The 27,806-nt window shown below is 52.4% G+C and overlaps 1 long non-coding RNA gene and 1 pseudogene across 1 annotated transcript; one reads left to right on the top strand and one right to left on the bottom strand.

Annotated features, from left to right (window-relative positions):
- The first annotated feature begins 306 nt into the window (after window positions 1-306).
- Window positions 307-27,687, top strand: LOC130189713 (bromodomain-containing protein 3-like; annotated as a pseudogene).
- Window positions 23,931-24,925, bottom strand: LOC130190434 (uncharacterized). The gene is made up of 3 exons (XR_008830961.1): window positions 24,912-24,925; window positions 24,824-24,879; window positions 23,931-24,767 (listed from the first exon to the last, which is right to left on the bottom strand). It is a non-coding gene; the product is annotated as an uncharacterized LOC130190434 (long non-coding RNA).
- Window positions 27,688-27,806: the final 119 nt, after the last annotated feature.

Genomic DNA, 27,806 nt, shown 5'->3' with positions numbered 1-27,806 from the left:
GCAGCGACGTAACTACACGGAACTGCAACATGTTTACACATTTCTACACAAAACTAAACATGATACATAACTACACATAATGATACATAACTACACAGTGATACATTACTACAAGTAACATAACTACATATTACACATAACTGCACGTAAACAATCATTACATCTAACTTCTGTCGTCTTTATTCAAGCACAAAGTTCAAGTGTGTAACGTTCATGATCAACAACACGTATCATCTGAAATCATTACGTGATGTTGCGTGATGCTACCCGGGAGGGGGGGGGAGTGACGTCACTTCGGCTGACAACCTGCGTCCCGTGCGTCTGACGTCACCGCCGGGCGTCGAACGGGACTGTTTGTTCTGGATTTGGGGCGAGGAAGGTCTGCGCCGCGCGAACAGCGACCGAAGCAGGTAAAACTGCGATCTCAATCCTCTCTACGGCGGCCGTTGCTTTACCGGACGGCGGCGCGGACCCGCGGGGATCCGGTTTAAAGGCCGTAGCGGCTGTCTGGGGGGCGTATTTCGCGCGCGCTGTCAGTGCGCCCCGGCCAGCGGAGCGCGAGCTGGTCCCCCACAGGCCTCGCGCCGGTTCGGGCGCACGAGAGACAGAGAGATCCCTTTATTAGTTAGCGTGTCTTTTACAATGGCGGGGTTCGGGTGTTGTCGCGCGCATTCTGTCTTCCGGGTCTACATGTCCTCGCGCGGAGCTCATGTTCCGCCGCAGGTCGCGCTCGTGCTAAGCAGCTAGCCGCGCGCTGTTTGTTTATAGCCCCCGAGGCCGGATTCACGACGCGGGTTGCGTCCTCGCGGCTGCGCAGTTCACGCGCGATGGCGCAGGAGCTCCGTGACGGACGGACGTCGTATTCCGAGAGCCGTTAACGTGCGGAGCCGTCAGCGGCCATGGCGGCGCGGAGGTTACGGGAACTTCGTCACGTTCAACGGGCTTGAAGGAGAGAACGTCACCGGTGGCCGGGACTCTGTTCACGTTACCGGGAGCTCGCGCTACGTCCTACGGGAGCAAGATGGCTGACCGTTGTTCACAATAATTAACTGACTGGTCAAAGTCACGTGTCGTTGAGTGGTTTAGAATCAGCTGCGACATCAGTGTGTGTCCTCCAGTCGGCGGAGAGGGATTCACGTACAAGTACCACACTGAGTACCACACTGAGTACAAGTACCACACTGAGTACAAGTACCACACTGAGTACAAGTACCACACTGAGTACCACACTGAGTACAAGTACCACACTGAGTACCACACTGAGTACAAGTACCACACTGAGTACCACACTGAGTACAAGTACCACACTGAGTACCACACTGAGTACAAGTACCACACTGAGTACAAGTACCACACTGAGTACCACACTGAGTACAAGTACCACACTCTGCATTAATGTGTGTTGTACCTCCTTTATATCCGGTTGCTACTGCAATGCAGTACAAGTACAATCATACAGTACACTAATACAGTACAAGTACAATATGTACCTCTGAGATGTAGTATAGTAGAAGTAGAAAGTACTCAAGTCTAACTCGACTACATTTGACTAGAATAGATATAATTGATAACTATGTACAGTGTGTATGTATATATATACATATATGTGTATATATATACATATATGTATATATATATATATATACACATGTGTGTATATATATATGTATATATATACATATGTGTATATATATATATATATACCAGCAGCTCTGGTCTTTGTTGTTGACCTTTGACCTCTGGGACAAATCAAAGGCTTGTAGATCCGCTGGAGGTCAGAGTTCAGTGCATAGAGCAGGTGATCAGACCTTATTGATCCTCCCCCTCACAGAGCAGAGTTAACCATCACAGTGTAAATAAAGTTTTATCATCCAGTTGAACATGTGGTCATGACATCATGATGTTTCTCTGTCTCTGATCCTGTGGCTTTGTAAACAACCAATCAGAAGCGAGCAGGTTGTGCCACCCGGTCTCCTCTACCTGGGGTTGTGGATCAGGATTAACAAGGACCCAGCAGTGACGTGTGATCCTGTCCCCCCAGAGACCAGTGAGGCCGATGGCCTGAGGGGGGCCCCCCCCGGTCCCGTCTACCTGCTCCGCTCTGCACCCCTCCTCCTCTGTGGCGATGGGCGACGGCCTGGAGGCCGGCAGCAGCCAGCCACTCCCCTCTGCCCCCTCGCCCCCCCACATATGGAACCCCTCTCGACCCAAGCGGCAGACCAACCAGCTGCAGGTACCGGCCCTGAACCCTGAACCCTGGGCCCTGATCCCTGGGCCCTGACCCCTGACCCCTGGTCCCGGCCCTGCTCCCGGCCTCCTGGCTGATCCTCTCCTCTGTGTTCCCAGTTCCTGCTCCGGGAGGTGCTGAAGACCTTGTGGAAGCACCACTTCGCGTGGCCCTTCCAGGCCCCCGTAGACACCATCAAGCTGGGGCTCCCGGTAAGTCCACCAAACCAGTTCAGTAAGCTTTAGATGAAGGGAATTACCCACAATTCATAGCTTATATATATAATATTTACCACCTTAAGGATTAAAGGTGAACATTCAGAGGATACACTTCTTCCTATTGAAGCTGCACGAATGAAATATTCTTTAAAATGAGGCGATATGTTTATATTTGGGGCCCTAAAGTCTCTCACACTCCACCATGGACCAGGTGACCTCATCGGGGCCCTGAGGGTCCAGGTCTCCAGGCCTTAGCTGTTAGCTGTTAGCATCACACTAGCTTCTGTTGTCTAGAGGAGAGAGTGAAGTGACGTGTCCCGTAACCTCCTGAAGGACTACTACAAGATCATCAAGACCCCCATGGACATGGGCACCATCCAGAAACGCCTGGAGAACAACTTCTACTGGAACGCCCACGAGGCCATGCAGGACTTCAACACCATGTTCACCAACTGCTACATCTACAACAAGGTGGGGGGGGGGGTACGGCTAACCCCCAACGAGGTGGGGGGGGGGTACGGCTACAACGAGGTGGGGGGGGGTACGGCTACAACGAGGTGGGGGGGTATGGCTACAACGAGGTGGGGGGTGGCTACAACGAGGTGGGGGTATGGCTAACCCCAACGAGGTGGGGGTGCAGCTACAACGAGGTGGGGGTAATGGCTACAACGAGGTGGGGGGGTACGCCAACCCCAACGAGGTGGGGGGGGGTACGGCTACAACGAGGTGGGGGCGGGGCATGTTCGATTTTGCGTGTGTGTGTGTTTATGCGTGTGTATGTGTGTGTGTGTTTATGCGTGTGTGTGTGTGTGTGTGTGTGTGTGTGTGTGTGTGTTTATGTGTGTGTGTGTTTATGTGTGTGTGTGTGTGTTTATGTGTGTTTATGTGTGTGTGTGTGTTTATGTGTGTGTGTGTGTGTTTATGCGTGTGTGTGTGTGTTTATGCGTGTGTGTGTGTTTATGCGTGTGTGTGTGTTTATGTGTGTGTGTGTGTGTGTTTATGCGTGTGTGTGTGTTTATGCGTGTGTGTGTGTGTTTATGCGTGTGTGTGTGTGTGTTTATGCGTGTGTGTGTGTGTTTATGCGTGTGTGTGTGTTTATGCGTGTGTGTGTTATGTGTGTGTGTGTTTATGTGTGTGTGTGTTTATGTGTGTGTGTGTTTATGTGTGTGTGTGTTTATGGTGTGTGTGTGTTTATGTGTGTGTGTGTTTATGTGTGTGTGTGTTTATGTGTGTGTGTGTTTATGTGTGTGTGTTTATGTGTGTGTGTGTTTATGTGTGTGTGTTTATGTGTGTGTGTGTGTGTGTGTGTTTATGCGTGTGTGTGTGTTTATGCGTGTGTGTGTGTTTATGCGTGTGTGTGTGTGTGTGTGTGTGTTTATGCGTGTGTGTGTGTGTTTATGCGTGTGTGTGTGTGTGTGTATGTGTGTGTGTGTTTATGCGTGTGTGTGTGTGTTTATGCGTGTGTGTGTGTTTATGCGTGTGTGTGTGTGTGTTTATGCGTGTGTGTGTGTGTGTGTGTGTTTATGCGTGTGTGTGTGTTTATGCGTGTGTGTGTGTGTTTATGCGTGTGTGTGTGTTTATGCGTGTGTGTGTGTTTATGCGTGTGTGTGTGTGTTTATGCGTGTGTGTGTGTGTTTATGCGTGTGTGTGTGTGTGTTTATGTGTGTGTGTTTATGCGTGTGTGTGTGTGTGTTTATGCGTGTGTGTGTGTGTTTATGCGTGTGTGTGTGTTTATGCGTGTGTGTGTGTTTATGCGTGTGTGTGTGTGTGTTTATGCGTGTGTGTGTGTTATGCGTGTGTGTGTGTGTTTATGCGTGTGTGTGTGTGTTTATGCGTGTGTGTGTGTTTATGCGTGTGTGTGTGTGTTTATGCGTGTGTGTGTGTGTTTATGCGTGTGTGTGTGTGTTTATGCGTGTGTGTGTGTGTGTGTTTATGCGTGTGTGTGTGTTTATGCGTGTGTGTGTGTGTTTATGCGTGTGTGTGTGTGTGTTTATGCGTGTGTGTGTGTGTGTTATGCGTGTGTGTGTGTGTTTATGCGTGTGTGTGTGTGTGTGTGTGTGTTTATGCGTGTGTGTGTGTGTTTATGCGTGTGTGTGTGTTTATGCGTGTGTGTGTGTATGCGTGTGTGTGTGTTATGCGTGTGTGTGTGTTTATGCGTGTGTGTGTGTGTGTTTATGCGTGTGTGTGTGTTATGCGTGTGTGTGTGTGTGTGTTTATGCGTGTGTGTGTGTGTTTATGCGTGTGTGTGTGTGTTTATGCGTGTGTGTGTTTATGCGTGTGTGTGTTTATGCGTGTGTGTGTGTGTGTTCGTGTGTGTGTGTTTGCGTGTGTGTGTGTTTGTGTGTGTGTGTTTGCGTGTGTGTGTGTGTTCGCGTGTGTGTGTGTGTGTTTATGCGTGTGTGTGTTTATGCGTGTGTGTGTGTGTTCATGCGTGTGTGTGTGTGTGTTTATGCGTGTGTGTGTGTGTATGCGTGTGTGTGTGTATGCGTGTGTGTGTTCATGCGTGTGTGTGTGTGTTTATGCGGTGTGTGTGTGGCGATGTGTGTGTGTAAGCGCGGACCCAGGTACCAGTTAGGCTGAGGGGGGGCGGGGCTTTGCAATGTCAACCACGCCAGCCAACCGGTTCCCCCTCCTCGTTCCTCCCCTCCAGGTCTGGTGGCCAAGTCGGACTCGGGCCCGGACTCGCCCTCCTGCACCCCCCACACGAGGGGCTTCTCCTCCCCCCACGGCCCCCCCGCCCTGTCCCTGGCCCAGCCCCCTCGGGTGCCTCCCACGCCCGCCTCCCACGCCCCACACCTGGGCCCCCCCTTCTCCCTCTCCTCATCCGACGTCCCGGTCCAGGGCGTGACGTCGGTTCCCCCTCCGGCCCCGACGCACCCGGGTCTCCACCCGGCCCCGGCACTGCAGAGCCCCCCCGCCCTCATCAAGGTGAGGACCAGGACCAGATCCCAGTTCAGATTCTTATGGGTTCATCATTTAGTGAGAGGAGGTCTCGCTCACAACTAGTAGCGGTCCTCATCGGTCCCCGATGTGGCCTCATGTGGTCTCATGTGGTCTCATGTGGTCCACAGCAAAGGAAGAGCCAGAAGAGGAGAGCCGACACCACCACGCCCACCGCCAACGACCCGCTGAGCGAGTGCTCGCCCGTCTCCGCCGAGGCTCGGCCGCGGAGGGACGGCATCCGCCCGGCGAAGACGCCCAAAAGGGACGCGCCGCAACCGGACTCCCAGCACCACCCGGGAGGCGGTCCGGAGGGGGCGGGGCCTCACAGGCGCCTGGAGCAGATGCGTTACTGCACCCGCCTCATCAGAGAGATGCTGTCCAAGAAACACGTGGGCTACGCCTGGCCCTTCTACAAGCCCGTCGACTCCAAGGCCCTCAGCCTGCACGACTACCACGACATCATCAAGAGCCCCACGGACCTCGGCAACATCAAGGTGAGCCGTGGGACATGAGACACCTACCAGTTACACCACAGGGACATGAGACACCTACCAGTTACACCACAGGGACATGAGACACCTACCAGTTACACCACAGGGACATGAGTCACCTACCAGTTACACCACAGGGACATGAGACACCTACCAGTTACACCACAGGGACATGAGACACCTACCAGTTACACCACAGGGACATGAGACACCTACCAGTTACACCACAGGGACATGAGACACCTACCAGTTACACCACAGGGACATGAGTCACCTACCAGTTACACCACAGGGACATGAGACACCTACCAGTTACACCACAGGGACATGAGACACCTACCAGTTACACCACAGGGACATGAGACACCTACCAGTTACACCACAGGGACATGAGACACCTACCAGTTACACCACAGGGACATGAGTCACCTACCAGTTACACCACAGGGACATGAGTCACCTACCAGTTACACCACAGGGACATGAGACACCTACCAGTTACACCACAGGGACATGAGACACCTACCAGTTACACCACAGGGACATGAGTCACCTACCAGTTACACCACAGGGACATGAGACACCTACCAGTTACACCACAGGGACATGAGACACCTACCAGTTACACCACAGGGACATGAGTCACCTACCAGTTACACCACAGGGACATGAGACACCTACCAGTTACACCACAGGGACATGAGACACCTACCAGTTACACCACAGGGACATGAGACACCTACCAGTTACACCACAGGACATGAGTCACCTACCAGTTACACCACAGGGACATGAGACACCTACCAGTTACACCACAGGGACATGAGACACCTACCAGTTACACCACAGGGACATGAGACACCTACCAGTTACACCACAGGGACATGAGACACCTACCAGTTACACCACAGGGACATGAGACACCTACCAGTTACACCACAGGGACATGAGACACCTACCAGTTACACCACAGGGACATGAGACACCTACCAGTTACACCACAGGGACATGAGACACCTACCAGTTACACCACAGGGACATGAGACACCTACCAGTTACACCACAGGGACATGAGACACCTACCAGTTACACCACAGGGACATGAGACACCTACCAGTTACACCACAGGGACATGAGACACCTACCAGTTACACCACAGGGACATGAGACACCTACCAGTTACACCACAGGGACATGAGACACCTACCAGTTACACCACAGGGACATGAGACACCTACCAGTTACACCACAGGGACATGAGACACCTACCAGTTACACCACAGGGACATGAGACACCTACCAGTTACACCACAGGGACATGAGACACCTACCAGTTACACCACAGGGACATGAGACACCTACCAGTTACACCACAGGGACATGAGACACCTACCAGTTACACCACAGGGACATGAGACACCTACCAGTTACACCACAGGGACATGAGACACCTACCAGTTACACCACAGGACATGAGACACCTACCAGTTACACCACAGGGACATGAGACACCTACCAGTTACACCACAGGGACATGAGACACCTACCAGTTACACCACAGGGACATGAGTCACCTACCAGTTACACCACAGGGACATGAGACACCTACCAGTTACACCACAGGGACATGAGACACCTACCAGTTACACCACAGGGACATGAGTCACCTACCAGTTACACCACAGGGACATGAGACACCTACCAGTTACACCACAGGGACATGAGACACCTACCAGTTACACCACAGGGACATGAGACACCTACCAGTTACACCACAGGGACATGAGACACCTACCAGTTACACCACAGGGACATGAGACACCTACCAGTTACACCACAGGACATGAGACACCTACCAGTTACACCACAGGGACATGAGACACCTACCAGTTACACCACAGGGACATGAGACACCTACCAGTTACACCACAGGGACATGAGTCACCTACCAGTTACACCACAGGGACATGAGACACCTACCAGTTACACCACAGGGACATGAGACACCTACCAGTTACACCACAGGGACATGAGACACCTACCAGTTACACCACAGGGACATGAGACACCTACCAGTTACACCACAGGGACATGAGACACCTACCAGTTACACCACAGGGACATGAGACACCTACCAGTTACACCACAGGGACATGAGACACCTACCAGTTACACCACAGGGACATGAGACACCTACCAGTTACACCACAGGACATGAGACACCTACCAGTTACACCACAGGGACATGAGACACCTACCAGTTACACCACAGGACATGAGACACCTACCAGTTACACCACAGGGACATGAGACACCTACCAGTTACACCACAGGGACATGAGACACCTACCAGTTACACCACAGGGACATGAGACACCTACCAGTTACACCACAGGGACATGAGACACCTACCAGTTACACCACAGGGACATGAGACACCTACCAGTTACACCACAGGGACATGAGTCACCTACCAGTTACACCACAGGGACATGAGACACCTACCAGTTACACCACAGGGACATGAGACACCTACCAGTTACACCACAGGGACATGAGACACCTACCAGTTACACCACAGGGACATGAGACACCTACCAGTTACACCACAGGGACATGAGACACCTACCAGTTACACCACAGGGACATGAGTCACCTACCAGTTACACCACAGGGACATGAGACACCTACCAGTTACACCACAGGGACATGAGACACCTACCAGTTACACCACAGGGACATGAGACACCTACCAGTTACACCACAGGGACATGAGACACCTACCAGTTACACCACAGGGACATGAGACACCTACCAGTTACACCACAGGGACATGAGACACCCACCAGTTACACCACAGGGACATGAGACACCTACCAGTTACACCACAGGGACATGAGACACCTACCAGTTACACCACAGGGACATGAGACACCTACCAGTTACACCACAGGGACATGAGACACCTACCAGTCACACCACAGGGACATGAGACACCTACCAGTCACACCACAGGGACATGAGTCACCTACCAGTCACACCACAGGGACATGAGACACCTACCAGTCACACCACAGGGACATGAGACACCTACCAGTTACACCACAGGGACATGAGTCACCTACCAGTTACACCACAGGGACATGAGACACCTACCAGTTACACCACAGGGACATGAGACACCTACCAGTTACACCACAGGGACATGAGACACCTACCAGTTACACCACAGGGACATGAGTCACCTACCAGTTACACCACAGGGACATGAGACACCTACCAGTTACACCACAGGGACATGAGACACCTACCAGTTACACCACAGGGACATGAGACACCTACCAGTTACACCACAGGGACATGAGACACCTACCAGTTACACCACAGGGACATGAGACACTACCAGTTACACCACAGGGACATGAGTCACCTACCAGTTACACCACAGGGACATGAGACACCTACCAGTTACACCACAGGGACATGAGACACCTACCAGTTACACCACAGGGACATGAGACACCTACCAGTTACACCACAGGGACATGAGTCACCTACCAGTTACACCACAGGGACATGAGACACCTACCAGTTACACCACAGGGACATGAGACACCTACCAGTTACACCACAGGGACATGTGGTAGACTTTATCTTGTAGTCCCTCCATGTGGGTTAAACATTCTTTAAAGTCCTCGTCTGTCTCCTCAGAGGAAGCTCGACAACCGGCAGTTCAGAGACGCTCAGGAGTTTGCAGCTGAGGTCCGCTTGATGTTCTCCAACTGTTACAAGTACAACCCCCCAGATCACGACGTGGTCGGCATGGCACGCAAATTACAGGTACCTACCCAGACAGTCACAGTTTGGTCTAGGAGTCACGGTGTGGTTTAGGAGTCACGGTGTGGTCTAGGAGTCACGGTGTGGTTTAGGAGTCACGGTGTGGTTTAGGAGTCACGGTGTGGTCTAGGAGTCACGGTGTGGTCTAGGAGTCACGGTATGGTTTAGGAGTCACGGTGTGGTTTAGGAGTCACGGTTTAGGAGTTACGGTATGGTTTAGGAGTCACGGTGTGGTTTAGGAGTCACGGTGTGGTCTAGGAGTCACGGTGTGGTTTAGGAGTCACGGTGTGGTTTAGGAGTCACGGTGTGGTTTAGGAGTCACGGTGTGGTCTAGGAGTCACGGTGTGGTTTAGGAGTCACGGTGTGGTTTAGGAGTCACGGTGTAGTTCTCGTTTCTTCTCTCTAGGACGTGTTTGAGATGCGTTTTGCCAAAATGCCCGACGAGCCGGAGGAGCCCGCCACCATTCCCACCCCGTCGTCGGCCCTCCACCCCGCCCCCTCCTCTCGACAAGCCCCGCCCCCTCCCGCTGTCTCGGACAACGACAGCTCCAGTTCCTCCGAGTCTGGGTCCTCGGGGCGGGACTCGGACCACGAACGGCAACACCGATTGGCCGAGTTACAGGAACAGGTTAGAGGATGTAAATGAAGGGGAGGGGCTTATGAGGCTCAACAGGTGGGCAGCTCCACCGAGACGTGAAGCATGGCTCCTCTATTGTCTTAAGACTGTGGCTGTGTCTACTACCGCACACTTGAGCACTGACTTTCAGTGTTCGAAGTGCGCCACTGAAAAAACCAGCAGAATTCAGTGCACTGAAAGTACCCGGATGGTGCACTGCAAACGGGCAAAAAATGTCGTGTAAAACGATGGACACTACTCGCACTAAGCGGCCGCCATCTTGGCGACGTAGCGGAAGAGGAGGAGCCCTTTCGCCAGCTCTTCATTTTATTTCTAAAACAATGGCGGACAGCACAAGCGGTAGACCACGAAGCTACAGACCGTAAATGTAAGTATCAGCGGTAATTACACATTGTACTGGTATTACAATGTACTACTAACATGCCATTCTCAGATTAGTGAGCATACCTAGGTAGCATTAGATGCCATTGATCTGCATGGCAGTTATGATAAGCTAGCTGGCTAATCCACCACCCGGCCAGTCCGACGAAGGTGCACTTTTATCGGACACTTTTGACGAGCCGGGGCAGGTGGCGGGCTCCAGCGGCAAGTCCGACGACAGATAGCTGTCAGTCATCGGACAGTGTTAAACAACGGCTGTTCTGTTAACCAATCGAAATAGCAACTTTAATAATGGATTAACAATGGATATGCTCAGTTTAATAACGGGTTAACATGACACCGAGCGCTTGCCCACACGCCGCCCGATAATTAATACTGCTACGATAGCTATCAAAGCTTGTCCTTCTAGAAATAATTGTAGCTTTCAATCAACGTTGTGTGTTGTTTTTTTAATGTCGTGTATGTATTAATTTAAATGTAATCGTGGTCTGGGACAGAGCACTGAATGGCTATCCTATTTCTGTTTCCTGCCCAGAGACGTTTCCTGGAGGTGCTGGTGCTGGTCCTCTGCTGCCCTCCCGACATCTGGCTCCAATGACCTCTGGCACCTCACATCCACCTCCAGGGCCTTTAAGAAGATGGACCGCCATCGCGTCTTCAGTATCCCGAAGGACCTCTCCACAACACACCTTTGACAGGCAGCAGTTGTAGCTTGGAGGTGGTTGTGGACAGGCTGCCTGAAGGGGGTCATGAGGCAGATGGGTTGGGACAGGCAGGGGGAGCCACCATCCCCAAGGATACAGTATCCTGGTGGAGGGTATGACTGCTCATAGAAGATGGGGCTGTTATTCAGGACCCTGGCATCATGCACTGAGCCTGCAGCCCACACACACATAGTTGCACTTATGAATTTGCACTTATCATCACAGATGGCCTGCAGCTGGATGGAACTTCCTGAAAAATAGCAGCTCTGTTAAAATAGCAGGCAGCATCCTCCGCTGGGGGCTTCACCTGACGTGGCAGCCATCAATAGCCCCCACTCTGCTGAAGGCTGCCGACCCAGCCAGACGGGCTAAGCGGGCACCCAGGCGTGGGAGTTCCTCCTCCTGTAGGTGGGCGACAACGGTGTCCAGGAGCGATCTGCCCACTCATGCTGTGCACCAGCCAGTGAACGGTGGCCTGTCGAGGGCCCACCACCCGATAGAGGGAGGCGCTGGCAGCCAAAAAATAGGCCCTGGCCACCACCCGATAGGAGGGGCGCTGGCAAAGCAAAAAATAAAACTAGACAGGAGATCTCGGGGCCCAAACCGTGTGGTCAGTCAGTGCCCAGCACAGCCATGAGGGGCGTTGAATGACTCGGTGAGCCTGAAGTCCACCTCCTGAAGTCCACCCTCATGTGGCTATCACAATACAACGCCAGCAGTGGCATTGCAACATTGATACGGCAGCGCCGCTGGGACTGGGTGGCTGCTGTAGAGTGTGGGAGGGAGGGAAGGAAGATTATATTAATATGTAAGTCATTTTATCAATAAAATGTTGTCATTGAGGTTTTGTAGTCTTTTATTGCGTTTCTGATTTATATTAGAATTGATGCATGTTTGTAACAATAATTAATATGCCTGTGTGTTCAATTGCTCATTGATTCCTGTATCAGGGTGAACTTCACTACAACAGAGATGTGTATAAAAGTACAGTCAGTCAAAGTAGGCCTATTACTGTGTGAATTCAAGCAGATGATGCCTATCATTTCAGTGGATAATTCTTAAAACTAATTGTAATCTAGGGACAAACATGTACAGAGTTGTCATGTTTTATTTCCATATGGTGTGTATGTGGATTGCAAAGAAGAAGGCTACTTCTGACAAAGATAATTGAGAATTTAGCATACCTAGCGAGGAGAATTTAATTGCAACTACTACATGAAGCTATGCTGTGAAGGTAAGGCAAAATCACAATTAAACTTACATTTACCATCTCGACTTCAGCCAGAAGGCGGAGGCTCCTGCCGCGATTGTGGAGGTATCTCAGTTTCCACATGGGGTGGAGAAAGGTAAACAAGGGACAACAAGAGGGCAAGAAGTGCATTCATTTGGTCAGTATAAGGGTTAGGGTGTCGCAAGCAGATTTGCATACGTCACTCCCGGCTTAATTTCGCGGGTGCCGTGAACAGATTTGCGTCCGTCACTTCCGCCAAGTGGTTAACGGTTAAGTGTTCCATTTGAGACAGACTCATCAGCGACACAGTGCACTGCAATACAGTGCACTGAATTGCAGTGTACAGTGTGCGGTGATGTGTGTGTCTGTGTGTGTGTGTGTGTCTCTGTGTGTGTGTGTGTGTGTGTGTCTCTGTGTGTGTGTGTGTGTGTGTGTGTGTGTGTGTGTGTGTGTGTGTGTGTGTGTGTGTGTCTGTGTGTGTGTGTGTGTGTGTGTCTGTGTGTCTGTGTGTGTGTGTCTCTGTGTGTGTGTGTGTGTCTGTGTGTGTGTCTGTGTGTGTGTGTGTGTGTGTGTGTGTCTGTGTGTGTGTGTGTGTGTGTCTGTGTGTGTGTGTCTGTGTGTGTCTGTCTCTGTGTCTCTGTGTGTGTCCCTGTGTGTCCCTGTGTGTGTGTGTCTCTCTGTGTCTGTGTGTGTGTGTCTGTGTCTCTGCGTGTGTGTCTGTGTGTGTGTGTGTCTGTGTGTGTGTGTCTGTGTGTGTGTGTGTCCTCCAGCTCAAAGCTGTCCACGAGCAGCTGGCAGCTCTCTCTCAGCCCCCGGCCAGCAAACCCAAGAAGAAGGAGAAGGAGAGAGAGAAGGAGAGAGAGAAGGAGAAGGAGAAGGAGAAGGAGAAAGAGAGGGAGAGGAAGAAAGAGAAGCACAAGAAGAAGATGGCGGCGGAGGAGCCTGCGGAGGCCCCTCCCCCCTACGTGACGCTTCAGACTGCCAAGAAGATGAAGAGCGTGAAGGAGCCGGCGGTGAAGAGGGAGAGGAAGAAGCCCAGGTAGGTGGAGTGAGTGTCATGGCGTTAGGGGCGGAGCTACCGCCATGACACTCACCTGTCACCTGATCTTCTGTCACAGCGAGAACGAGGGTGTAAAGAGCAGCCGGCCGACTGCCGCCCCCCCACCCGGCCCCACGCCGCTCGTCCCCTCGGCCTCGCTGGAGGTGGAAGATGAGCCAGGTACGTGGGCCTAGAGGACCGCTCTGTTGTTAGCCCATCACCTGCTATAACCCCCCCCCCCCCCCCCACAGATGTGTTTGGGGGCGTGTCCTCTGACAGGGGCAAGCCCATGTCCTACGAGGAGAAGCGGCAGCTGAGCCTGGACATCAACAAGCTGTCCGGGGACAAGCTGGGCCGCGTGGTCCACATCATCCAGACCCGCGAGCCGGCGCTGCAGAACTCCAACCCCGACGAGATCGAGATCGACTTCGAGACGCTGAAGCCCTCCACGCTCCGGGAGCTGGAGAGGTACGTCTGCTGCTGCCTCAAGAAGAAGAGGAGCACAGGTACGTACGACGTATGACCAACACGTGACCAACACGGGACCAACACGGGACCAACACGGGACCAACACGGGACCAACACGGGACCAACACGTGACCAACACGTGACCAACACGTGACCAACACGGGACCAACACGGGACCAACACGTGACCAACACGTGAGCAACACGGGACCAACACGGGACCAACACGTGACCAACACGGGACCAACACGTGAGCAACACGGGACCAACACGTGACCAACACGTGACCAACACGGGACCAACACGTGACCAACACGTGACCAACACGGGACCAGTAGAACATGTGACCAGGAGAACATGTGACCAGTAGATCATGTGACCAGTAGAACATGTGACCAGTAGATCATGTGACCAGTAGAACATGTGACCAGGAGATCATGTGACCAGGAGAACATGTGACCAGGAGATCATGTGACCAGTAGATCATGTGACCAGGAGATCATGTGACCAGTAGAACATGTGACCAGGAGATCATGTGACCAGGAGAACATGTGACCAGGAGATCATGTGACCAGTAGAACATGTGACCAGGAGAACATGTGACCAGTAGAACATGTGACCAGGAGATCATGTGACCAGTAGATCATGTGACCAGGAGATCATGTGACCAGTAGAACATGTGACCAGGAGATCATGTGACCAGTGTCAGTAGATCATGTGACCAGGAGATCATGTGACCAGTAGAACATGTGACCAGGAGATCATGTGACCAGGAGAACATGTGACCAGGAGAACATGTGACCAGGAGATCATGTGACCAGTAGAACATGTGACCAGGAGAACATGTGACCAGTAGAACATGTGACCAGGAGATCATGTGACCAGTAGATCATGTGACCAGGAGATCATGTGACCAGTAGAACATGTGACCAGGAGATCATGTGACCAGTAGAACATGTGACCAGGAGATCATGTGACCAGTACAAGGAGGAACTAATGTTAGTTAGCTGGTCAGTTAGCCAGGTAGTTAGTTAGTATTCTAGTTTGTTTGTTAGCTAGCTAGTTAGTTTTTACTGAGCAGAGCCTGAAGGCACCATGAGAACGTTACCTACCGTCAGCAGGCCTTGGAGGCGGTCCAGTCTGGATGAGGGTCATGTGACCTCGGTGAGGTGTTCCTCAGGATCAATGTTCTGTGTTGCAGACGAGAAGCCTCCGGAGACGACGACGGTGACGAAGACGGGTTCCTCGTCTTCAGGCAGCAGCGACTCCTCTGACAGTGAAGACTCTGAGAATGGTACGGGTAGTTCTGGGTCTCGGGGGTCTACGGTCCACATCTCTTGTTATATTCATCAGGATGAGCAAACAGGAATATTAAATCAGAAATAAACGCTAGCTCAGTAAAGACGCCCTGCATCAGGCGGAGGGGAGCTGCTCTCTAACGGACGTGTCTTTGTCTCAGGGCTGGTTCCCAAGCTGCAGACCAAGATCTCCACCCTCAGAGACAGCAAGCGGCTGCACCACCTGTCCCTCATTACCGGAGTGGCTCCGCCCCCCCCCCAGCCTCAGCTCCAGGTGGTCCAGTCCAAACCCCCCCCTGTCCCGTCTCTGGCCTCGGCCCAGCTGGCGGGCTCTGCTTTTGATCCTCTGGCTCACTTCCTGAACGCTCGCTTGCTCAACGGCGAGCCCAAAGCATCCGGAGCCCCCCCCGCCAACACGCCGCCCGAGACACACCCCTTCCTCAACCAGCCCCCCCTCACCCCGTCGACCCCCAGCACAGGTCGGTACATGTTATGACATCAACAGATGTCAATACTGTGAACATTGCTGTCTTAGATTGATGGATGGATGGTGGATGGATAGGTGGATGATGGTTGGATGACGGTTGGGTGATGGTTGGATGATGGATGGATGATGGTTGGATGATGGATGGATGGATGGGTGATGGTTGGAGGGATGATGGATGATGGTTGGATGATGGGTGATGGTTGGATGATGGATGGATGATGGATGGATGGGTGATGGTTGGAGGGATGATGGATAGGTGGATGATGGTTGGATGATGGGTGATGGTTGGATGATGGTTGGATGATGGATTGATGGTTGTATGATGGAGGGATGATGGATGGAGGATGGATGGATGATGGTTGAATGATGGATGGATGATGGATTGATGGTTGGCTGATGGAGGGATGATTGATGGTTGGATGATGGAGGGATGATGGATAGGTGATGGTTGGATGATGCAGGGATGATGGATGGAGGATGGATGGATGGGTGGGTGATGGTTGGATGGAGGGATGGATGATGGATGGATGGGTGATGGTTGGATGATGGAGGGATGATGGATGGGTGATGGCGGGATGATGGATGGAGGATGGAGGGGTGGATGGGTGGGTGATGGTTGGATGGAGGGATGGATGGATGATGGTTGGATGATGGATGGGTGATGGTTGGATGATGGAGGGATGATGGATGGATGGTAAGTGGGGTTTTAGGGTGGAGGGATGGGAAGGGGAAGGGGGGCCCCGGGGGTGGTGGAGGTTTGGGGGGGGGGTAGAAGTGGAGGGGATGAAAAGGGGGGTAGGAAGGGAAGGTTTTGGGTGACAGGGATAGATGGGGGAGGAGCCACCAACCTCCCTCCCCCCTCCCAAAGCCCCCAGACCGGAAGGCCAGCCCCGGGGGGCCACCCCCCCCCCGCAGGCTCCCCCTCCCCCTCCCCCCCTTCCTCCTCCCCCCCCCCAGCTTGCCCGCACCCCACCCTCCCACAGCCCCCCCGGCCCTTTCCCCCGCCCCTTCGGGGCCTCCCAAACCCCCCAGGTGTTTGAACGGAAAACCAGACGGTTCCCCCCCCCAAAAACCCCTTTCAGCCTGAGGTTCTGGGCCGGGGAGGACCTGTCCCGAGGCCCCCCGCCCCGGGGTTGGAAAAACGTCCCAATGGCCGGCCCCCCGAACAGGAAGGCTCAGGGCCCCCCCGGGCCCCCCCCTTTTTCGGGGGCCAAAAGGGGGGGTCAGAAATTTCAACCAAACCGGACACAGGGCCCAAAAAGAGCTTCCCCCCCGGAACGAGACCTTTCCAAGAGCCACCCAAAAACCAAAAAGGGGCAAAAGAAAACAGGGGACCCAAGAGAAACCTTCCCCACAAGGCCTGATCCCCCACCCCCCCGACCTAATTTTTGAGCCGGTAAATTTTAGAGTTAACACAGTGTTTGTTTCCCCGGCTCCCCGGGTGCCCCCTAACCTCTTTCCCCGATTTCACCCCCCCTCGACCAAAAACATTACCTCGTAAAAGAACCTACAACCATCAGAGGCCCTCAACCTATCAGGACCACCATCAGAGACCAAAACCACAGAGGACCACAACCCACAGGCCAAGGGGGACCCCTCGGGGCCCCCCAGGACCACAACCCGAGGCTTGGGAAACCATGGGGACCCACAAACCATGAGGACCACAACCTCCCGGGGCCCCCCAAAAGGGGAAAAGGTTAACCCACACTTTCCACCGAGACTTCACCTCCCAAGGGCGGGTTTAAAAGAACTAAAAAACACCCACGGGCAGAGACAGAACATCTACCACATGTCCGGGCTAGAATACTACCCCCTGGACGAAACCCACCCGGGCTCGAGACAGAATTCACCCCAAAGTCAAAAAGAACCCCCAACCCGGAACAGAAAATTTTTTCCCTTTTAAATTGAAAGAGACGGGGTAGGCCTGGCCGGCCTACGGGCCCAAGGAGGGTTGGGGGATTTTAAAATGGGGGGGGGAAAAGAGGAAATTTAAGGAAAAAGGGATAGGAGGACCCCCCGGGGACCAGAACCCCAGGGAAGGAACAGCCCCCGGAGGCCTTTCCCAGGGCCTATCAAGGCCATGAGGGCTTTAAAGGGTTCCCAGGGCCCAAAGGGCCCCAGTCCCGTCCCTCGGGGCCCTTTAAAGATTTCTCAGTTTCAAGCGGTCCCATCCGAAAAACTATCAGAGGTATGGTTAAATAACCCCAGGAACCTATCAACCTACAGAGCCGAAATTTTTAAACCATCCAAGACAGAACCCCAAAACCCCTCGGAGAAAAAAATATCTACAACCCTTCAGAAAATTCAAACCTTTTTAAACTAAGAATATCAAACCTTCGGGGCCCAAAACTTTCAATCCTATCAGAGAAAAAAGAACCTTCTATACACTTTTCCAAACCCAACCCATTACAACGTTGAATAAAACTTCCCCAATGCTGAACTAAACACTACCACGGGTCCTAAAATTTTCCCCCAACATCTGAGACTAAACCCCACTGGACTGTAAACCCTGATCTGTGTCTCCTGTAGGACCAGAGGTCTCACCTGCTGGCGGTCCCAGAAGAGAAACCCGCCCCCCCGCCCTTCAGCCCGGCCACGCGCCACGACGGCAAACACCGTGAGTTCTCCTTCACTGGGTTCTCAGGAACGTTAGAATAGCCTGGGGGCAGGCACGTGCACAGGTAGAGCCCTAGTGGTGCTCAAGCTCCTCCCCTTTTGCCCTGGATGAGAAAAGTGCCCTTTTTGCTGGAGACACATTTTTTATTCATCAGTATTTAAGAATAAAAGTTACTCTCTCTGTCATCAAGTCCCCCAAATGTGTTTTAATAACGACGGGGCATTTATTTGAGAATTTCTCCCTGACATGCTCCGCGACGCTCACGAGCCCCCACCTCCTCCTCCCCCCTCCTCCCCCCTCCTCCTCCACTTCCTCCTCCCCGCAGTGCTCCTCGCGCTACTAAACGGCTGCACCTCCTTCTCCTCTGACGCGCAGCACCAGACCAACAGGTCATGACGTGTTTGTCCCCTGACGTTGTTTGTGATAAATCAACCACAACATTACGCTGCTGAAAACATGACGTCACAACTGGTCCGACGGTTCCTAAACAAATAAACAAACAACAACTTCGTGATTTCAAAGCCTCGTCCAGCTGTTTACTGACGTTAGTTATGTTTAGAGAATAGAGAGAGGAGAGAGAGAGAGAGAGAGAAGAGAGAGAAAAGAGAGAGAGAGAGGTAGAGAGAGGAGAGAGAGAAGAGAGAGAGGAGAGAGAAAAGAGAGAGGGAGAGAGAAGAGAGAGAGAAGAGAGATAGAGGAGAGAGAAGAGAGAGACAGAGAGAGAGAGACAGAGAGAGAGAGACATAGAGAGAGAGAGAGAGAGAGAGAGAGTGGATTCTTATTCCGTTCTCTTGAACAGGGCTGGTCTAGTATTTGCGTGGTCAGACTGAAAAACAAATCATCCGGCCTCTCTCGTTCAGAGGGATGTCTGTTGATGTCTATCAATATCGCTCATTTTGAAAATGAGGTCAGAGGGCGATACGGATCCGTGTCAGACCAGGAGGAGGGCGATACGTGGCTGGCATGACGACCATTAGCCAATCAGAACGCTTGTACTGTTGTTGCTATATAATAATTCATCTTTATTCATAAAGAACATGTAAGCTAGCGGTCTGATGCTGCCAGAGGAGACGCAGGTGGAGGACGTAGTGTTATGGAATAATAGGGTTTGAGACCGTTGTATCTTGAAGTGTCTTTTATTAGCTTAACCAGACAGAACACTGAGACTGACTGGATTCGGGTAACTCCAAGAGCGGACTGCCGACTGCACGCATGGAGCTGGGAGGCGAGACGGGGAGCCCAGTCGAGTTCACAGAGACAGAGTGACATGTTTCATGACTTGCTGCTGGAGAGACGACCAGCAGCAGATCGGTCAGAAAGGAGGAGCAAGGGGCGGGACTTAGGGCGGAGCCTCTTCACAGGAGGACCTGTCATGTGACCCCTGACAGGGCGGAGCCTCTTCACAGGAGGACCTGTCATGTGACCCCTGACAGGGCGGAGCCTCTTCACAGGAGGACCTGTCATGTGACCCCTGACAGGGCGGAGTCTCTTCACAGGAGGACCTGTCATGTGACCCCTGACAGGGCGGAGTCTCTTCACAGGAGGACCTGTCATGTGACCCCTGACAGGGCGGAGTCTCTTCACAGGAGGACCTGTCATGTGACCCCTGACAGGGCGGAGTCTCTTCACAGGAGGACCTGTCATGTGACCCCTGACAGGGCGGAGTCTCTTCACAGGAGGACCTGTCATGTGACCCCTGACAGGGCGGAGTCTCTTCACACAGGAGGACCTGTCATGTGACCCCTGACAGGGCGGAGTCTCTTCACGAGGAGGACCTGTCATGTGACCCCTGACAGGGCGGAGTCTCTTCACACAGGAGGACCTGTCATGTGACCCCTGACAGGGCGGAGTCTCTTCACAGGAGGACCTGTCATGTGACCCCTGACAGGGCGGAGTCTCTTCACAGGAGGACCTGTCATGATGATGACAGATTTTATTTTCTTTGCCAGGTACAGGTACAAAAGCATCGAAATTACAAGAAAGGGTGGATGAAAGATTACAGCATAACATGAGGGAGGAAAAACACCAACCCCGACTATGCCCCAGAGTACAGTGTAGCAGGAAAAACACCTTAGCACATAAGCACATACATTTAGACATGACTTGCAACGGTAGGAAGGGGAGGTAATCCAACAACTGGGTGATCTAAGCCCATCCATTGGGGCAGAAGGTAACCAGCACCGACAAGCAGCCAGCGGTCCGGCCAACTCAGCAGCGCCGACAGCCCGTCGGTCACACTGGGGTAAAAAGCAGGGCGTGGGATGGGGGAGGGGTAGTGAATGCAATCAGTATTATTGAAAGTTCGGTGTGCGTGTTCTGGTATGTCCTCCCCAGGCCACAACAGACAAAGTTCTCAGTCCAAGATGGTCTTGCCATGGAGATAGCCTTGAAAGGTCCTGGAGAAAACAACCACAGGTGTCTGTGGATAGGGGAAGGGAATGGGGAGGTTCTCACTTCAGCGATCTTCAGGGGGTTGTTGTTCCAAACCCCTTTCCAGGCCCGTTCTGGTTGAGGGGGCCAAAACAGATAAGATTGGGATTGTTTGGTCTTGCAGCTACATCCAATTTTCCCCCTCTATTCCACCACTTTCCTCCCATTTCAAATCGATCCAATTTCGGGCAGCCTTAGGGGTTTTCGGCTGTCCCGTTTTCCCTTTAAATTTTTCCCATAAACCAGGGAAGCCCAAAACCAAACACAGAAATCCTGTAATCATAGTTCAATAGGTAGATGTCATTCGCCTCCACGGAAAGGGCTGCTAGCACAGACCGCCATCGGGAACCAGCTGCAACTCCCGGCAGGGGGCAGGTTCCCAACCCAAGCTTTCGCGAGAAGGCGGTGTCATGCGTTGAGAGACCAGGTTGATCAGTTGATCGGGCCATGGTTTTAGTTAAGGGGATGAGGAAAAGTCTCTCAAGTATAAAACAAGACAAGACATGACGAGAGAAGCCAAGCAAAGGGGAAAGGGGGGGGGATCTATGTCTCATAGGGTCCGATGACCCCATGAGACGTGAAGTCAAAAGGACTCCGGGAGAAAGCAGAGTTAGTAACGTGTGATTGAGAGATGAACATTCATCCTTAAGGAGAGAAAAAGAGGAGATAGGTGCTCAGTGCATCCTAACGTCCCCGGCAGCTATAAGCCTATAGCAGCATATCAAGGGGCTGGACCAGGTGAACCTGATTCAGCCCTAACTATAAGCTCTGTCAAGAGGAAGGTCTTAAGTCTACTCTTAAGCGAGGTGACTGTGTCTGCCTCCCGGACTGAAATTGGAAGCTGGTTCCATAAAAGCTTGATAACTAAAGGCTCTCCCATTCTACTTTTAAGACTAGGAACTACAAGTAGTCCCGCATTTAATGAGCGTAGCTCTCTAGTGAGCAATATGGTACTACAAGCTCCTTAAGATATGATGGAGCATCACCAATCAAGGCTTTGTAGGTTAAGAGAAGAATTTTAAAAGTGATTCTTGATTTTACTGGGAGCCAGTGCAGAGCAGCTAGTGCAGGAGTGATGTGATCTCTTTTCTTAGTTTTAGTGAGAACACGAGCTGCAGCATTCTGGATCAACTGGAGGACCTAAGAGATTTATTAGAGCAGCCTGCTAATAAGGAGTTGCAGTAATCCAGTCTCAAAGTACGCGTGAACCAATTTTTCTGCATCTTTTTGAGACAAGATGTGCCTGATTTTTGAAATATTACGTAGATGAAAGAATGCAGTCCTTGAGATTTGCTTTACGTGGAGTTAAAGGACAAGTCCCGATCAAAGATAACGCCAAGATTCTTTACAGTGGTGTTGGATGCCAGGGCAATGCCGTCTACAGAATCCACATCACCAGATAATTGATCTCTGAGGTGCTCAGGGCCGATTAAAATTACTTCGGTTTTGTCTGAGTTTAACATCAAGAAATTGCAGGTCATCCATGTTTTTATGTCTTTAAGACATGCTTGAATTTTACCGAGTTGGTTGCTCTCCTCTGGTTTTATCGATAAATATAGTTGAGTATCATCTGCATAACAATGAAAGTTTATGGAGTGTTTCCTGATAATAGATAGATAGATAGATAGATAGATATATACTTATTATTCCCCAAGGGGGAAATTTGTCGGAGTCAGTAGCAGCAACTAGAATAAAACAAACACAAAATATAAGAAGGGTTAGGTGATCTGGCAAGAAGGGTGAACTGTTGGCGACCTCATGTACGTCGGCAGATGTTCTCCTGTATCTCTCCTTGTGGCAGCGGAGGCGTGAGCGTCTGGAGAAAGTACTCTCTGACCCTGTAGGAGGAGGTGGAGGGCGGGTCAGGTTGTCCAATGGACACCAGTTTCTTCAACGACCTCCTCTCCACCACCTGTTCCAGGTGCTCCAGCTGGCAACCGATGATGGAGCCAGCCTAACCAGTTTGTTAAGGCGGCTGGTGTCACCGGCTCGATGCTGCTCCCCCAGCAGACAATGGCAAAGTGCAGCACACAAGGCAACCGGGCTGGTAGAATTAACTCCAGCATCTTGCTGCACACGTTGAAGAATCGGCTTTCTCAGGAAAAAGGCGACTCATCCCCTTCTGTACACAGCGTTGATCTGGCCTTCAGTTCAGTCGGCTATCGATGGAGACGCCCAGTACTTATACTCCTCCACCATATCACGTCCACTCCCAGGACACTCAGAGAGGTGTAGGAGCTGTATGCGCCTTCCTCCTGGGAAGTCCACCACCATCTCTCTGGTCTTGTACGTTCAGCCGCAGGTGGTTCTGTATTACTTTACAGTCCTCCTGCTGCCCTGCCTCCTCCTCCAGTCCATCCTAATACACCCGTCTACTGCAGAGTCATCTGGGTACTTCTGCAGATGGCCTGACTCCGTGTTGTACTGGAAGTCACTGGTGTACAGGGTGAAGAGGAAGGAGACAGAACAGTCCCCTGTGGGGCTCCTACATCACTGACCACAGTACCAGACAGCTCACGCCACATTCTGACAAACTGTGGTCTGCCTGTGAGGTAGTCTGTGATCCAGGGGATGGTGGATGCGATCACACACGCAGCTTCTCACTCAGCAGCAGTGGCTGGATGGTGTTAGATGCTCTGGAGAAGTCAAAGTGACTCTCACAGAGACACGGTTCCATCCAGGTGCGACTGAGCTCGTTGCAGCAGGTAGATGATGGCGTCGTCCACTCCCACATGAGGCTGGTAAGCAAATTGCAGAGGGTCCAACGATGATTTCACCTGCGGCGGAGGTGGGCCAAGACCAGCCTCTCCAGCACCTTCATCACATGGGAACCCCTGACAGGGCGGAGTCTCTTCACAGGAGGACCTGTCATGTGACCCCTGACAGGGCGGAGTCTCTTCACAGGAGGACCTGTCATGTGACCCCTGACAGGGCGGAGTCTCTTCACGAGGAGGACCTGTCATGTGACCCCTGACAGGGCGGAGTCTCTTCACGCAGGAGGACCTGTCATGTGACCCCTGACTGTAAAGTAGTACCATTACATTACAGAGGATGTATTGCATCATCATGTCTTGATGCTGACGCTTCAACTCTGTCAGAATTTATTTTTGGCATTGGGTGCCCTTTTCTTTGGTTTGAGCACCTGCCCCCAACATGTCTGAGCACGTGCCTGTCTGGGGGGCTCAGGCCAAGAGTCTGGGGGGCTCCCTGTGTCTGAGGGAACCGGTTGGACCCTTTGGGAGGAGTTACTGCCGGATGTAGAACGTTCTCTTCGTGTTCCTCACCTGTATGTGAGTCGTTGTGTTATGGTCACCTGAGAAGGAGCCGCCATGTTTCTACAGGAGCCCAGAGAGGACAAACCCAACTGTGGCCCTAGAGACGCTCAGGTGTTCTCTGGCAAGCAGGAGTTTCAGTTGGTTGTAATCTGGACCCTCACCACTAGGGGTCTCCAGATCCAACACACCGGCCCTTTAAGGTTCTTACAGCGCCACGTCTGCTGCTTCAGAGAAGAACTAAGGACTTCTTACAGGTGTGACCTCTTACAGGTGTGACCTATTGACCTCTTATAGGTGTGACCTCTTACAGGTGTGACCTCTTATAGGTGTGACCTCTTACAGGTGTGACCTCTTGACCTCCTACAGGTGTGACCTCTTACAGGTGTGACCTCTTGACCTCTTACAGGTGTGACCTCTTATAGGTGTGACCTCTTGACCTCCTACAGGTGTGACCTCTTATAGGTGTGACCTCTTACAGGTGTGACCTCTTGACCTCTTACAGGTGTGACCTCTTGACCTCTTACAGGTGTGACCTCTTGACCTCCTACAGGTGTGACCTCTTATAGGTGTGACCTCTTGACCTCTTACAGGTGTGACCTCTTGACCTCTTATAGGTGTGACCTCTTGACCTCTTATAGGTGTGACCTCTTACAGGTGTTTCTTCTTCTCCAGCGTGTATAGTTAATCCTCACTCATGCCCCGCCCCCCCAGGACCCGACCTGAAGGACGGGCCCCGCCCCCCTCGCCTCCCAGACTCCTCAGCTCCGCTCTACACCCAGGACCTCAAAGGCCCCGGGGCCCCGAAGAAGACTCAGGTGAGTTCCTGTAAAGTCGCATGACGGCCTGGCGGCTTGCGTTGCACCTCCTCACCACCTGGTGTCCCCCCAGGAGGTGAAGCTGAAGAACATGGGCTCCTGGGCCAGCCTGGCTCAGAGGGCCCCGTCCACGCCGGCCTCCTCCGCTCGCTCCTCCAGCGACAGCTTCGAGCAGTTCAGACGGGCCGCCAGGGAGAAGGAGGAGAAGCAGCTGAAGGCCCAGGCCGAGCACATCAGGAGGGAGCAGGAGAAGCTCCGGTAGGAGGAGGAGGAGTCACCGTGAAGGGAGGAGGAGGAGTCACCGTGCAGGGAGGAACAGGAAGTAGGAGGAGGAGTCCCCGTGAAGGGAGGAGGAAGTGGGAGGAGGAGGAGTCACTGGGAGGGGAGGAGGAAGTGGGAGGAGGAGTCATTGTGAAGGGAGGAACAGGAAGTGGGAGGAGGAGGAGTCACTGGGAGGGGGGTATAAATCGAGGCTTCATTACCTCAGTTATTGAAGAAGCTGCCATATCCTGATGATATGTTATTATATTTGTATTCAGTAACCGTGACGACGACGACGGCGTGGAGCCGGCTCGCCGGTTGCAAGAAGGCCAGCGCCGGGCCGCCGCCGCCCCCGCCTCAGGCTTCCAGCCCGCCGATTCTCTCCCCACAGGCTCCGCCCCCGGCCGCTATCGACCAGCGGGAGATGGCACGCCGCCGCGAGCAGGAGAGGCGCCGAAGAGAGGCGGTACGCAAGAATACTGAAATACATGTAGCACTGTCATCTCTCCTAGTACTAGTACCTCCCACTGGTACCTCCCACTGGTACCTCCCACTGGTACCTCCCACTAGTACCTCCCACTGGTACCTCCCACTGGTACCTCCCACTAGTACCCACCACTAGTACCTCCCACTGGTACCTCCCACTAGTACCTCCCACTGGTACCTCCCACTAGTACCCACCACTAGTACCTCCCACTGGTACCTCCCACTAGTACCTCCCACTGGTACCTCCCACTGGTACCTCCCACTAGTACCTCCCACTAGTACCCACCACTAGTACCTCCCACTGGTACCTCCCACTAGTACCTCCCACTGGTACCTCCCACTGGTACCTCCCACTGGTACCCACCACTAGTACCTCCCACTGGTACCTCCCACTGGTACCTCCCACTGTTACCTCCCACTAGTACCTCCCACTAGTACCTCCCACTGGTACCTCCCACTAGTACCTCCCACTAGTACCTCCCACTGGTACCTCCCACTGGTACCTCCCACTGGTACCTCCCACTGGTACCTCCCACTAGTACCTCCCACTGGTACCTCCCACTGGTACCTCCCACTGGTACCTCCCACTAGTACCTCCCACTGGTACCTCCCACTGGTACCTCCCACTGGTACCTCCCACTGGTACCTCCCACTAGTACCTCCCACTAGTACCTCCCACTGGTACCTCCCACGCCGCGCGTCGGCCCTTTAACTGGTCTTCTCCTCTGCAGATGGCCGACACCATCGACATCAACTTCCAGAGCGACCTGATGGCCATCTTTGAGGAGAATCTGTTCTGAGGGAGGAGCCAGTGAAGGACTCTTACCCACAATGCTCTGGCCCACACACACACACACACACACACTGCTGATGGTCACTGTCTCTCAGGACTTGAACAGCTGGCTTGTCATGTGATCGAGAGAAGAAGAAACACAGAGACGAAGAACAACGAGGATGTCATTGAAGAAATGAACGTGTCCTCTGAAGGGGGCGGGGCCCCTCTGCTGAGCTCGTCTCTTACTGTGTTTTTCTTAAAGGGACGGTTCACCGCTCAGTTTCACGCCTGGTGAAAGCAGCGCCGAAGGAACTCATGAGTTTCTCATGTGGCGTGCTTCGGCCTGTGATAAAGTAGTCCCGGGCGACGTGCCGGTGACTTCCTGTCTGTCATAAAGTAGTCCCGGGTGACGTGCCGGTGACTTCCTCTCCAGACGTCTGAAAGGACACTGTGCTTGGTGAGCTGCGTCTTAAAGGCACAGAACACCTTCTAAAGGAGAAGAGCCATCTCTTTGGGGTGAACTGGCCCTTTAAGTGGATTTGGGGGCGTGTCCTCTGGCCTGTGAACTAACAATCATCCCCTGCAGATTATACATATTATATATATAAATAGATACATGACTATATATATATATATTATATTATATACGACTCAGAACAGGAATCTGGAGCTCGTCTCCGCTCGATTTTGTAGAATTTACTGTAAAGAAGAAAAGTCTTTTTTTATGGTTCTCCGGTTCGGTTTTGTTCGGTTCTGTCGGTTCTCATCGGTTCTGTCGGTTCTGTCCAGGTCTACCTGGATGCTCGTCACCTTTTTTATTGACCTGTCGGATCTTTTCACTTTATATTAAAGGCTTTTTGTTTTATTGAAATTTAATTTCCTGCGCCGACAGTTTTAAATCATGTTGTTGTTGTTTCCTCATCATGACGTCATCGGAGCTCTTTGTTGTTGTTGTTTCACCTCCTGTTTGTTTTCTTTGTGTATTTCTCTTGTGATGATGATTCCTCCACATCGAGCTTCGGTGGACGACAGCAGCTTCAAGAAAAGTATTAAAATAATATGAAAACACTTTGATCTTCTTCGTCAGCTCTGGGACCAGAGGGGGGTCCTGGGGGACCAGAGAGACCAGGGGGGTCCTGGGGTCCTGGTCCCCGTCCCTCAAGAGACAGGAGTACTATGGTGGAATC

Source organism: Pseudoliparis swirei, chromosome 24 (genome assembly GCF_029220125.1).
Source record: "Pseudoliparis swirei isolate HS2019 ecotype Mariana Trench chromosome 24, NWPU_hadal_v1, whole genome shotgun sequence".
Lineage (NCBI taxonomy): Eukaryota > Metazoa > Chordata > Actinopteri > Perciformes > Liparidae > Pseudoliparis > Pseudoliparis swirei.
This window is presented reverse-complemented; position numbering and strand designations above follow the sequence as displayed.